The 13,701-nt window shown below is 45.2% G+C and overlaps 1 long non-coding RNA gene across 2 annotated transcripts; it reads right to left on the bottom strand.

The window, feature by feature from the left end:
- Positions 1–962: 962 nt before the first annotated feature.
- Positions 963–10,566, bottom strand: LOC119143434. 2 transcript variants are annotated; one of them, XR_005102710.1, is made up of 2 exons: positions 10,402–10,566; positions 963–1,197 (listed from the first exon to the last, which is right to left on the bottom strand). It is a non-coding gene; the product is annotated as an uncharacterized LOC119143434 (long non-coding RNA). The 2 variants fall into 2 exon arrangements; XR_005102709.1 differs by lacking the exon at positions 10,402–10,566 and adding an exon at positions 3,920–4,132.
- Positions 10,567–13,701: the final 3,135 nt, after the last annotated feature.

The following is a 13,701-nucleotide window of genomic DNA, read 5'->3' as shown; positions in this document are numbered from 1 at the left end:
TGTCCTTTACATATCTAATCTATTTATTTTTAAAATATTTTCTTGATAGAAAGGCAAACATTAAGAATGAAGAAGAAAATGCCAAGTGGGTTCTCAATGCTGTTTGCCAGTCACCTTTAGTCTGCTGTCACTTGTAGTCTAGAGCAAAGGCGAGTCTTTTGAAGCATTACTGATATTATTAGAAACCTAAATATTTGCACTGCCTCTCCTTGTCTCCATCAGTTTCACACAAGACACCAGCTTTTCTGTTAGCAGTCCTGAAGGCTGAAGTCCTTGATCCATGCTGTGCTCACCAGCAGGCTGGGATGCAAAGAGATGGGGAGACAATATGGATCTAAGTCACCTCTACTTTCCTGCCCCTTTGCATAAAGTGTTGCAGTTAAATGGGTGCTCAAGTCGTGGTGGTTATGGTAGGACTGTAATGCCTTGCAGTGATGCAGCCCTTCCCATGCACTCGCCCTTAGGGCAAGTCCTCATCCCTTCTGCAACCGTGGAAAAGCACAAAGTGAAATATCAAGATCAGGCCAGCGTCAGTATTAACAGAACTTGGGGAAAATGCCATTAAACTCAGTCTAGAGCATTTTTCATTTAATTCTGTGAGAGCCTGACAATAAATATTTGTATTCCTTCTACTCTACATACCCCGACTATCATTCAGTAAATTTCATATGGTACAGGAGTGTGAAACAGTCATCCCCAAAAGTAAATATCTTCCAGCTTCACGGTCATTTGACAGAGGTCTGTTTTGCTCTATACAGGCAAATCAGCTTCCAAAAAGCCACATGTTTCTGGAAGGACAATATTAACAAAATTGAAGTGCGTGTGAGGCAAAGCCAAGACGAAGGCAGGAACGCACTCAGATGTCAGTAAACACTCCCTTTTCTTTAGCCGCTACCGCTCCCTTGCTCCTTTTTTTACTGGCACAGGGTAAAAAAAAATAAAAATCCTGATAAAGCCACAAATGACAGAAGGCAAATTTAATTTTTGCAGTGAAACCAGTGTGAAACAGCACTGGGCTGAATTAAAGCCATACAAACTGGGGATCAATCAAACAGTTTGTGCAGAAGCATCCCAGGACAGCCGTGCCGTTGCTGAAGTCTGCGATGGAAGCAGGGCCAGGAGTCACATGGAGATGAGTCCTTGCAAAGAGTCATCTCTCATATAATCAAAATCAAAATACAGTCCAAGATGAGATTGCTGTAAATAAAAGGAAATATTATTAGTTTCAGATGGCATCATAACACTAAGTTTCAGAAGAAATCAAAGCCAACGTGTTGAAGAAAATAACCACCCCTTTTGGCCCATCTTACAGAATGAGGTATTGGCATCAGACAGCCCCTCTGGATATGGAGATGGTTTTTCACATACATGCTCCTTACAAAATCAGGAAAAAACAACCCCAAACCCAAGAAAAGGGGCTTTCTGCCTACCTTCTCCACATTTCTGTTATAGTCTGGTCTCTATACGTTTTACCAGGTGAGGCCATGGGAACCTTTTTTTTTTTTTTTGCCTGATGAATTTTGCTTGTTTCAAACCTGCAAAAGTCACAAATTTCCATCTGAAAAGTCAGTTGTACTGTGCATGGCTACTAGCAGGAATAGAAGCTGGGGCTATCTATGCCTTGATTAATGTTGAAGCAAGAGAGCCAATTTTATGAGAAAATCAAGGGTGGCTTCACTGAACCCAGTAGCATGACTTAGTGGATTCAAGATTTCACCCCAACCATTCCTCCTGCAGTCTACAAACTGAACCTGAAAGTCAGGTGTTTGTCTTTCACTTTTCCATCACCAATAATCTGTGTTTGGACTTTCATAGGCAATTGTGTTTACAACTCATAAACCAGAAACCCACTCTGACACTGAAGTTGTCCCTGCAGAGCTCACAAGAAGAAGAAGCACTGCAAGTTCATTTTAGTTAATCAAGTCGGTTGGTAAAGTCCTGTATATAGGCAGGAGTTCACTCTGCTGCATAAGCAAGGGCCAGACATGTTTACATGTTTCCATAGTCACTTAACAGCCGCCACATACAAAATCTCCAAGTTTCGCATGCTTTCAGGTGAGCAGAATTCCACCTGGATGCTAGCCTTCATTTTGCTCCCATTAAGACTGTTAGCTGTAGCTGATGTCTTGGGTTCACCAGAAAAGTAGCTACACGTCATTTGCTCAGACACTCAGTATTACATTTTTGCTCAGTTTCCGCTGTTTGTTTGGCTGGTTCAGTTTCTATCTGTACCTTTAATTCTCATGAACATTGTAAGGTAGTCCATTCACATTTCTAAAGTGGTGGGTTCTTCTTTGCCTTGCCTTGGTCTGTGTGTGACAAATGCCTGTTTATGAGCTGCCATGTGGATTTTTTCTGATGCTTCTTTTATTTCCACAGTTGGGACTGTGATGTCTCTTCCAGGACCCGCAAAAAACCTGCTCAAACATCTTCAGAAACTGTGCAGGTTACGGTTTTTAGTTTTATTAATTCTTTTGCTGTGGGCAGAGGTTGTTGAATTCTCAGAGATGAGAGTAGCAAAACTAACTGAAAACGTGTAATGCTTCATCAGGAGCACAGGGGCTGCTCTAGTGGGTTAATTTTTTATTTTTTTTTTTTATGGCTGTGGTCTCTTCTAAGACTTGCATACCCTTTCTGAGGGGCTTCCTCTGTCCATCTGGGGTGCCTCAGCACTGCAGTGGTCCAACCATTTTTCTCTGGCAGTGAGGTGACAGCTGAAACCATGGCTTCTGCCTGGAGGGTCTCAGGAGAACATTTACACTGGTTGTACCCCTGCTTCATAGTGGTGTGTCACTGGTGTCCAAGATGGTTAAGGACAGAGCCTTAGCCAACAAGCGATAACTCAGCTGTGCACCTCTCAGCATCAGTGCAAATCACATTGTGGACAGCAATGGCTCAGATGAACCCAAGCAAGACTAAAGGGATGCTGATTAAAAAGGTGGGATGCTTTAAAGAGCTCACTTTGACATTGACCTCACATCACTCTATAGCAGATGTCTCCTTGCTGTCCCCATGCTGAAGAAACATGAGTCCTTTTCAGAACTCGCAGGACAGCACTCTCTAAAAGCACCTTATTTCATCTCTGGCAAGCTAAGAAATTCCCTTATTTCCTTCTGGATGAGGCCTCAGTGACCCATGCCTTCCTGACCTCCCATTTGACTCGCTGTGATTCCCTATTTGAATCTGGATATGAGGACAAGGCCAGCTCAGCTTGCCTCCTCCGTGCTTCAGGCTTCCATGGATGTAGATGACTCCACTGGCTCCCAGGCAGCTTCTGGTGCCAGTCATCTAGCCCATTTCGGTTTCCTGAGGTTGTGATGCTATCTCAGGAATAACAGAAAGCTAAGATTAAGCTGAAGACAAAACAAGTGTGGGTTTTTTTTTTTCTCCTCCCTGGAGCCTGGCTGTTAGAAGAGATCAGACAAATTCAGTCCCTGAGCACCTTTAGGAAATTAGGTAAACCCTTCCTGCCCAGATGAGCTCTGTCAAAATGTGACTCAGTCTTCATTACTGCAAAAGCAATTGTTCCTGTCTCAGCTGCAAGGTCATCTCGGGATTAAAATATTTGCAGCTTACTTCTGATGAATATTCGCTGTCTGAAGGCAAATGAGGAAGACACTTCATTTTCCTTCAAAACACTCATAGCTTACGCAGATCCAGCTAGTCCTTCCTCTGGGACAACGTCACTTACATAAAGATGAACTTCCTAAATAAAGCTAAAACCAGCTACTAGGGAAAAAACTTGAATTTCCCGAAACACTCGGAAATGAGGGAAATGCCATTAAACAAGTAAAAGAAGGGCATTTAAGTTATTATTCTTTCCAGATCTTGTATTATAATTGCCACTTTTACAATAGCACCTATATAAAGCAATTGAGATAAGAATCCCCCTGGGACAGGCATTGTGAAAAGTCCTTACCGCGAGAGGCAATCCCCATAACAGCAAGGAGGTTGATGTTGAAGAAATTGAAGGATCTTATAGCTGAATGTCCTGTCAGTAAAGCTGGATAACAAACCTTCCTTTCACACTCCGTTCACCTTCAGTGAAGGAGGACAAATTAACCAGCACGGCGTGCCACACTAATGACTTCCAGCATTCGGACTAGGTCACTTTGAATCCATCTGCCGGGGAGACCGCGGGCAGAGGTGACCTGCCTTGCCAGGGTGGAGGGCAGGTGGGATGTAAGCCAGCTCCGAGCCAAAGGCTGCGCGGCCACGTTGGCACGGTGCCGCGGTTCCGTTCCTCTGCCTGGCTGCTGGGACCGAGGGGAGCGAGCAGAGAGCGGGGGGGAAGGATAATCCTGTAGATAAAAAGAACTGAAAGAGAGAGCGTTCCAGTGACTTCCCTAAGGTCACGCGGAGGCACTGGCTGGGGTGACAACAGGGCACAGTAGTGAAGAGCAACAAGACAAATCTCCTTTTCTGGAGGGCGAGCAACCCAACTTTGTCTGACCTGGGCTTGGAAAACGTGTTGTACGGACAAAGCATTCACCTCCTCTTTCTTCGGGCTGTGCTGGCTGCGACGTGGCCAAATTTGTATTTTTCTTCTCAAATTTCTTTGTGATTTTCCCTATTCCTCCACCAGAGCCCAGGGTGAAGTGTTAGATACCAGTGAGGAAGATGAGGGCACACAGAAGGAATGCAAGTGTTGGAGGAAGCCGGGCTGCCAAACAGCATCTGCGTCTACTGCTGAAGGCTGTGTTGGTGCTGACACACGGGGTTATTTCTGCTGTGCTATTACCCGGGTGTCTAATTAAAGACAAGGTTAAAAACACAGCCTGAGATTTAAAGTTGTGAATACTTACTAGCGGAGATTGCAGATTTTGCTTTAGTGTTTAAAAGGTCAGAAGCTTTACAGCTCCTGCTAATCTCCACCGAGATGCATCCCAAACGCCCTCTCAGGCAGCACAAGCCTAGCTTTAGAACACTGGGGCAGCAGAGAAGTATTCCCCTGCCAGGGCTAATCAGAAAAGATTGCACTAATGAGAAACTTACTCAGATTTTTCAGACTTAAAATGCTTGGTAAAAACATTCCACTTTTTTTTTTTTTTTTTTTAATATAGGGAATGAAGTGGTTTTTTTATTGCAACCAAGCCAGTGTATTGTTTAATGCATAAAGTGGGGGGATAAATAATATTTTTCCATTAGGCTTTATTTGGCATTCAAAAGAAGTACAAAACCATATTTTAAATCGAGCTACTTATTCATGCCAAAAAGCATGAGTCACACATGATGGTATTCATGGAGAAGCCAGCAAAGCTTGGAGAAATATTTTGGTGTTAGGTTTCTGTTCCATATCCAGAACCAGACAAACCAAAGTGTCTGGAGGGCGAAATTCGAGAATAACAACAGTGGTCAAGATTTTCAAATTCAGGTGCCTAAGAGATAGTTCCATTCCAGGGGACTTTGATAAAAGATAATGTCATTGCTTGAAAATTTGACTCCTGTAAATTTTCCAAAAGCTTAACGGGCACCAGAGGTGTGCACTGCAAAGGCAACTGGGGTGGGATTCAAGTACCCGCTTGTAGGTGGCTGCATGTGAACTAGGGACTATGCTCTCGTCATGGCAAATATGGATGGTGCCTACAATAAAGTTACAGTCAGCGGAGTCTGGAAGTGACTCAGTTGACTAACGAGGAGGTAACTCCTGCAGCGTACACCAAATTATGCTGAAGGCTCCACGGTCTGTATTAGCTCAATCTCCGCTGAGTATAAAGGAAGCATAGACACTTAAACTTTACGTACATACTGGCACTTACGTGTTTTAGTGTGTAACTGAATCCCACAGCAGATGTTTCAATACAGACCATCCGTGTAACTGTAGCCAAGCTGTCTCAAACTACGACTAAACCAGTTGTGTCTCAGGGACACCCACTCCACACAGAGGTTACTCCTCTGTGCACACATTCTTCTCCTTGCACATCTGTTCCTTCACAGCAAGGAAACAGAGGTTCTCCAAGTCCCCCTCAACCAAACCTCAGAGGTGAACACCCTCACTCAAAGCAAAATGCCAGAAGACCTTCTAGCTCTGCCCACATGGACGACACGACCCGCTCTCAAGCTGCAAGAACTACCTGACCATGCCTTATGCCTACAGGTCACAGGCTTGAAACCCGAGGTTGAAGTTTGAGTTCCAACCACAGGAAAATGGAGTCAGCACCAACCCTGACAGCCTGGGCTATCTCCTTGGCACTGTGCTGGCCTCAAAGGTATTGAGATTCCTGACCAAAACCATTTTCAATCATGCTGTTTCCGTGAAAGACAGTCTTGGAAACCAAACATACACAAACACTGTCCCACCAGTCTTTGGAGCCTCCCCTGGCACATCTTAGAACTGGCCTGAGCTTCCAAATATTTTTAAGAACTCAAGTTTTGTTTCTTTTTCCTTTTTTTTTCTCCTTTTTTTTTTCTCCATTTATCCACTTTCACAAACTTTTTTCCATAGGAAATCGCAACAGAAGTCTGATCACTGACTCTCGTTACATGGACCTTTAAATCTCTGCAGGGTGACACTGGAAATCAAGGGTTTCTTACGTTCATTAAGCTCCCTGCAATATCTAATATGCGTGTGTACATATACATATTTATATCTAATCTATGTAACAAAGGACAGGAAGAGAGGGAAAATCAACCCCAAATTCCTCATGGCTAAATGTCTGAACGGGTGAGGAATGCTGACAGAGGGGGAGGCGTGTGCCTGCAGCCCAGGGAGAGATTGCAGTGATGCTGCAACTGCACTGAAGCAAGGCTGCCCTGATAACCAGAAACATCCAGAGGACTCAGCATCACGTTTGCTGCAAAGGACATCAACAAATATGTAAAATGATGAATGTGTTCCACAGAGCATACACAAGGTAATGTGTTGGAAAATGAAAGAAAATGAAGGGGGGTGGGGGGATGGGGGATGACAAATGACAGTCAGGGCTCCTCGGCTCTGCGTTTTGCTCTGCCTTTCCTGGGGTCCAGCTTCCTTGGGAGCCAGGGCTGAAGAGCTGAGCACTAAGCGATACGTGCTGCACCGACCTCGTGTGATCCCGCGGGGCTGATCTGCGAAGGCACGGCGTAAAGCCTGGAAATGGTTCCTGGGGAGGGGTGGGCCTCACCACTTGTACGGGACATTTTTATAACCCTGCCCCTTGGACTGGGACTGAGAAAACAACAACCAAGCCGGTCACAAAGGGTGGCGTTGCCAAGTAAGGCAGTTGAAACTAATGATATAAATACACTTTGAACAAGACGTCTTTATCAGGAGAGGAAGTATTAAGAGCTACAGTGACCAGGCAACACGGGAGAAAGGAGGATAAAGAGGGACTGAGATAAGGTTAATGAAGAATGACAAATAGAGCCAAGTGGCTTTTTCCTGTTTAAAAAAATAAAAAATAAAAATTTGTCCCTTCCACTTACGAGCTCAAGGACGGAGAGGGGACTTTCCTCCGCCAAGGAGCTGCACAAAGCGAGCCCCAGCAGCAAAAGGGAACTGGTGCCGCTGAAACCCAAACCCTCGCCCTTACCAACACGGGGTGAAGCCCCAGTCCAGCCATAGGTCATCCTGCTCCCCTTGGGGATAACTGGATTGTTCCCATGGGGCACAGCCTCTCTGGGCACAGGCAGCCCCGGGCAGTCCGGGCACACAGGCAGGGGCACGGCTGCTACTGCCCTCCCCGAAGCCCGGGAAAGCCAGCCACAAGCAGGTCAAGCCCTGCAAAAACAGTTGATTGAATAGATTTCTCATTTTGTTGTTCCAGAAAAGTTCCAAAAAGAATAATGAAGTGAATTGATTAATTAAAGAGCAGGAATCAACCAAAAGCAGAGCAGTACCTCCCGGCTAACACACCCTATTGCACCTACAGCAAGAATTGTTTTCATCTCTCCGTGGTGTGGTTTTAATTTCTAATAACAGCTCCCTACAGCCATTTGCAAGCAAATTTCCCTGCTTGTCAGATGACCTGAACCTCTCCATGGATGACTCCCTTTCTAGTGGATGGAAAATGCAGCAGGCTCAGCAGCAGTGCTGGGAGACCAGGAAGAGCCCATCCCAGTAACTGGCTGGCTCGAACAAAACTAAAGCCAGTGGAAAGAATCCAAATCACTTTCGAGGACGCTGGCTCAGGGCTTTTGAGATTTCGGGCCAAGATGACAGTGCTAGAAGTCATAGAAGCAGAGCAGGTGTGAAGGTCAGGAAGAGATTTATAGGGTAGCACCCACCGCCCAGCCTGCACAGTCGCCCCGCAGAGCAGGCTCTGCCTGCCGCCACGCTAGCTTGCTAACGAGTGAGCTTTCGCTGAACAGTGTCAGGACCCTGGGACCAAACACAGGCTTTAATTAATTAACCTGACCCCCTGCACCCACGCTGTAAGTAGCCTTGTCTCCAACCCCGCCTCGGGCTCCATCTCCACCTGCTCCTGAGCAGGCTGCCCAGATGGACCCCGGACCTTGCCTTGTCTGGTGGCCACTGAACAGAGCTGGTCACTGCTGGTGGCCCACCTGGAAAAGCACCCTGTCAGGGATGGCACTGTCTGTGTTGGGAGCCCCCTCAGCTTCCAGCTCGTCCTCCCTCGTGGAGCAGCTTCACTCTGACTGCTCCCAAGCAGGCACTTAAATATCCTATACCTAGCCCACACATGAGGATCCCATGAGCAGCTGATGACAGCTCTTGCAGGCATCCCAAAGTGTTTTCCGTACTCAGCTTCACCAGCCTTCCTGGCTTTGGCAGGCGTGTAACTTTCCTACGAGCAAGGCAGCTGGGCATAGGTTGCTTCACTGCAAGTCAAATCAAGACAGCTGACCTTCAAGAGCACCTTGAAGACGTATCAATGTTCTCCAAAGGAAAAGGGATGCAGTTTCCAGGCCAGGCCATGCAATACTCCAGCCAATTTCAAGTTCTGAAGAAAGGGGTTAAGTGAAAACCTGGGTTTACATATAGATATAATGAGGTTAAAAACCGAGTGTTACATCATGGTGAGTTGTATGTTGTGTATAAACTAAAAAAAATAAAATATCCAAAACCCAGCTTAATATACACACATCCATACATTTTTGTGGTTTCTTCTAGCTCATCTCAGCCAACAGGACCTGGATATTCTTACCATTCAGTCTCAAATTCAGATTTGGGAGCTTTGATATGCCATTTATAACCTAATTTATCCAGCAATAAGGTAAGGTTGCAATGGCCCATTTCTCAGGACTGCTCTCAGCCTTAGCACATTACTGTTTACAAAATACGTGTGCAACACAGATTGATATTCGCTTGGTATAACATGCAGGTAGATCATCACCTGAAAAGCATATCTGAGTAGCAAAGCATTATTAATGATAACTTGTATTTTGATAAGGCTGACAAAATTTGAGAAAGGGCTAGGGGCGATGAAAAGATGGATGGGAAACTCTTAGTAGCTGTTTTTTCTCACAGGAAGATTTACGATCTCTCGCAGGAGCTGCAGAGGGACTTCCTAGCTCTTACCTCCAGAAAATGAAACACATTCCACTGAAAAGTGGTGGTAGCTAAGAATATCTGAAAGGAAATATTCCACATAGCTTCCTTTGTGTCTCCACATGGAGCCTCTTTGACCTCGAAAAGCCAGTCCGTCTCATCACTTCCATCCCATGCAGATATAAACATTTGTTGCTACTTCGTGTCATTGGTGTATACACCGAGATGCACCTTCAAAACAACTCATTCTTTACAAGCTGAGATGTGCAGCCCAGGCAGGTCTGTGCCTTACCACACAACCTACCACATCACTCAGGATACCTAGGGGTAATTTGTTCCAATAACATTTAAAGCACTCTTTTTAACAATATCTTCATTTCGTGTTTTAATAAAAAAGGCAGACCTAGGCTACAGCGGAACAATTCCCTGCATGAAATACCTTCTGAACTCCAGAAAAACGTGTTTCAATAGACTTCCCTTGCATAACATCTAACAAGATTTTCAAATGTACAGATGCTGTCCAGTTGCCATCACTTTGCTGGCAGCTGCTTCACAGACCTTTTCTACAGGAAAAATAAGCTATCAAAAAACGAAAACACAAGAAAAATATGGTCAAAATAATATTATTTGGTAGAAGTACCATCTGCTCATTTAAAAGCAGCAAGTGTTTAATATCCTGTAGTCACTCTTGTTTTTCAGGCTTTTTATGGTTCTGAAATATTTGCAGGACAAAGGTCCTGGAAGTCCCAGGCAAGGGAAGAGATCCACCGCTGTAAAAACAAACCCAGAACCAACCAGCTCATTGATGAGATCAGCAAAGAAATGTCATTTACTCCACTGTGTCCAATGCAGTGCATGCTTAGAGCTGCCTCCTTGCTCATCAAAACACCCTCCTTTTGGAACCACCCCTCCTCAGAGAGAAGAAGGGGAATTAGCTAAAAATCCATGCAAAAAAATTGGAAAATACTAACTTGTCTCACTTCATGCTGTGCAAGGATTTCACTGGAAGGAAAGCAGAGGGACTCCATAGATCTGAACATGTGCAAGTGCTTCTTTGTGGACCCAAAGGTTTTAGGGAAGCTAAACCAGGCTTATTATTGAATTTCTTTTTGTATGCTGTAAATTACTAAAGAGAGGTCCCAGATTTCAAAATCTGGCCTGAATTTCAACCTCCCAAAGAGCTAGGCTGATTGACTCTGTGGTTATAGTTCAACTGCTGTCACGGAGCCAGTTGCAAAACTGGCATGTGGTTCCAGCTCAGATTTTGATTATTTTTGGACCAAGAGCTGATTGTGTCTGGATCTGGGATTTTACATTATGTGTCTATTAAATAACATTTTGCAAATGCTCAGCCCAGAAGAAGAGAGTACATTCCAAGTGGCATAAACTGTTTTAAAACAAAACTGTTTTCTAAGCCTCAGGTTCCCATATTCTGCATCATTAGGACCTGAGAAGCACTGAGAGCTGCTTGCAGCCAACAGCTCAAGCATCACCCTTGATGGAGCAGTCCCAGACCCCATCTGAGTCTTCTTCTCCCTCCGCCACCCTGCAAAACCTGAGCCTTCACGAGCAAATCCAGCATAGGTGTCCCAAGGATGCAGACAGGCCTCCCAAACTGGCCACATCATGCCTCTAATGGCAAAAGGACCATGGGATTGTGACCGTCCCTGTGCAGTCGCACCACGGGGCTGTGACCAAGCTAATGCTTTCAGCCTTGGTGCAAATGCCCAGCCCTGCCATTCTTCATCATGCCAACCATGCTCCAAAAGCTGAGCCTTAACAAGGGACTTTCCCGGCTCAAAACCCTCTGAGCAAAGCTAACCTCATAGCAACAAGCTCTGGGTGCAAGTGATGGAAAGAGGGAAAGTGGGAAATCTGGTGACGTTCCAGGCTCAGCACCTTTTTGGCTGAACTGTGTGTGATGATGGGTGGATGAGGGGAATAACAGACCTGTGGGTTTTAATTAAGCAATGAAAACCCCTGTTCTTTGATCAAAGCAATAGAAAAGCCTCCGCATGGCATTTATGTATCTCTAGGTTAATCTGTCTTAAGGGTCTGAAAAACACATTGCACCTGCAGTAATTTTTACTGTTTCTGGCCATGTGAGTTTTGTCACTACACATGTCTGGAGCTCTTGAAAATACATTCAATAAGCATGAACTAATCCTCGCACCAGCCCAGTGAGTGAGCATGGGGGAACATCCCACAAAATGGCTCAAGGACAGGGTGGGTGACTGTACTTTGCATTCTCCGCATATTCAACAAAATGAGGATTTGGGGGCTACCTACACTCTGTGGCTGCCTCATATCACCTGGGCCATTTATAAGGCAAAAGACATAAATCAGTACACGGTGTTGCCCCAGAGAAGGGTCACAGAGGCACGGACAAGAAAAAGCAGTGTCTCAAGAGAAGCTCAAGAGAAGAAACCTGTCTCCTGCCTTACAGAGCCATGTGTATCACTTGTCCCCGCTCCCTCTTACCACTAATGAAGTCAGCGATCTGAGTGAATTATGATTCATATCTTACCTACAGTGACTGTCAGAGTTTAAGCAGCCTTTTAAAAATGGATTTCCTTGAAATACTGATACATACAAATGTTACTCAATAAAGATCACTCTTCTAAAATTATTACCCCTATTAATTACAATACGATTTCTTTCTCTTCCCCTCCTCCTGCTTGCTATAAAATGCTAACAGAGCTATGAGACAGTGAAGTGCTGTGGGACTCTGGATTGCAAACCATCAACACAGCTGCAGATTCATTTCCAGTTGCAGATGCTTTCTGGCTAATGAAGTTAGATACAGAAGAAACGCAGTTTGGCTTTGATGTTTTAAACAGTTTACAGGCCTGATTGTTGGAATGGGGGGGGGGGGGGGCGCGGGAAATAACCTTTTATTTGTACTTTGGGCAAATTAATTTTTGAAATGGCTGAAAGGCAAAGAGCCTTGTACCATCATGCTTGCAGAGCTGCTTTTGAGATTGAAGCTAAACATAAAAACTTCTTGGACAGGAGCCTGAAGTGTTCCCTGGGGAATAATTGTGCAACAGCAAAGGGATGAACTAGATGATGAAATAAATCTTTTTTTGCCATTACTGTGTCTGATTCTAAAGTTATTGGAGTGCTGCTAAGGACAGGATAGAAGGAAAGACTTAAGACTCTTGTAAGGCTTGTGAGAAAAAACACCAAAAAATCCCAGCAGCTGTGAAAGCCAAAGACACTGCCAGGCGTGCTGGCACACTGTGCAGTTCAGGCGATGCAGGAGTTCTGTGGATTTTTAGAATTCCCCAACGCCACTGCGAAATGGACAGAACAACCAAGTGACAGTCTGCGAAGAAGGAAAAGGCTCGGGAGCTGCCATCGGAGTGCACGTCGGGGTAGGAACCAGAGGCAACTGAGGCAGTGGAAAACAAATCTGCTTGGAGCACAAACTCACCCAATGTGCTCGTGAAGGGCAGGACACCTCTAGTCTGCTTGCTGCAGTTCATGTCATATTTTCAGTGACCAGAGCAGGGGGCTGGGAAGTTATCCATTGCCTGGAGGCAACCGAGTGTCTCCAGATGACAAGGGGAAGAGACAGAGGGCAAGGACAGCTCTGCAGAGAAATGGGGAGGGAGGTGAGAGGGGCAGGAGCAGGAAGGAAAAGGAAAGCATGAACAAGGACTCGGTGTAGTTTGCTGCAGCCTAGAAGTTACTGACACCTTGCTTCCAAACATGCCACAAGGACCAGCAGACACGTAGGAGCCTTTGTTCATTGTCTGGTGTTTGCGCTGTAATGAAACTTGCATTCAAAAGACCTTTCAGGCCATTTTGGTGAGCTGATTACAGGAAAACCATTTGGGACTGCTCTGAAGCCCTATGCACTCTATCTGGCTCCTTTAAGATCCCCACTCAGCATGTACCAGAGCATCTTGGTGTCATCATCCTTCTTTACGGCAGGTGATGTAATTGAAAAGAAGGGATAAGTCCCGGTTTTGCACAGGTAAGAAGAGGTGAATTACAGGCAATGATGTACAATGAGTGAGAAGGAAATTCTCAGGGAAGAAAGTTATGGCAAAGGGAAGTGTGGAAGCATTTGGAGAAAGCAGCAGAGGAGAGGGAGTGGAGCTGGGCTCAGAGCTCAAAAGGTGCAAACCCGCAGGAAGAAGTGAAAAACAGATAAAGGACTTCTGAGGGTCTTGGATGGGAAGGTGGTGTCTGTGGAAGTGAACAGGATCCTATTGCCCAAATTCCTCGAATACATTTCACCCGCATATCATAGGATTTCTGCA

The sequence above is a fragment of the Falco rusticolus genome, chromosome 2 (assembly GCF_015220075.1).
Source record: "Falco rusticolus isolate bFalRus1 chromosome 2, bFalRus1.pri, whole genome shotgun sequence".
Lineage (NCBI taxonomy): Eukaryota > Metazoa > Chordata > Aves > Falconiformes > Falconidae > Falco > Falco rusticolus.
This window is presented reverse-complemented; position numbering and strand designations above follow the sequence as displayed.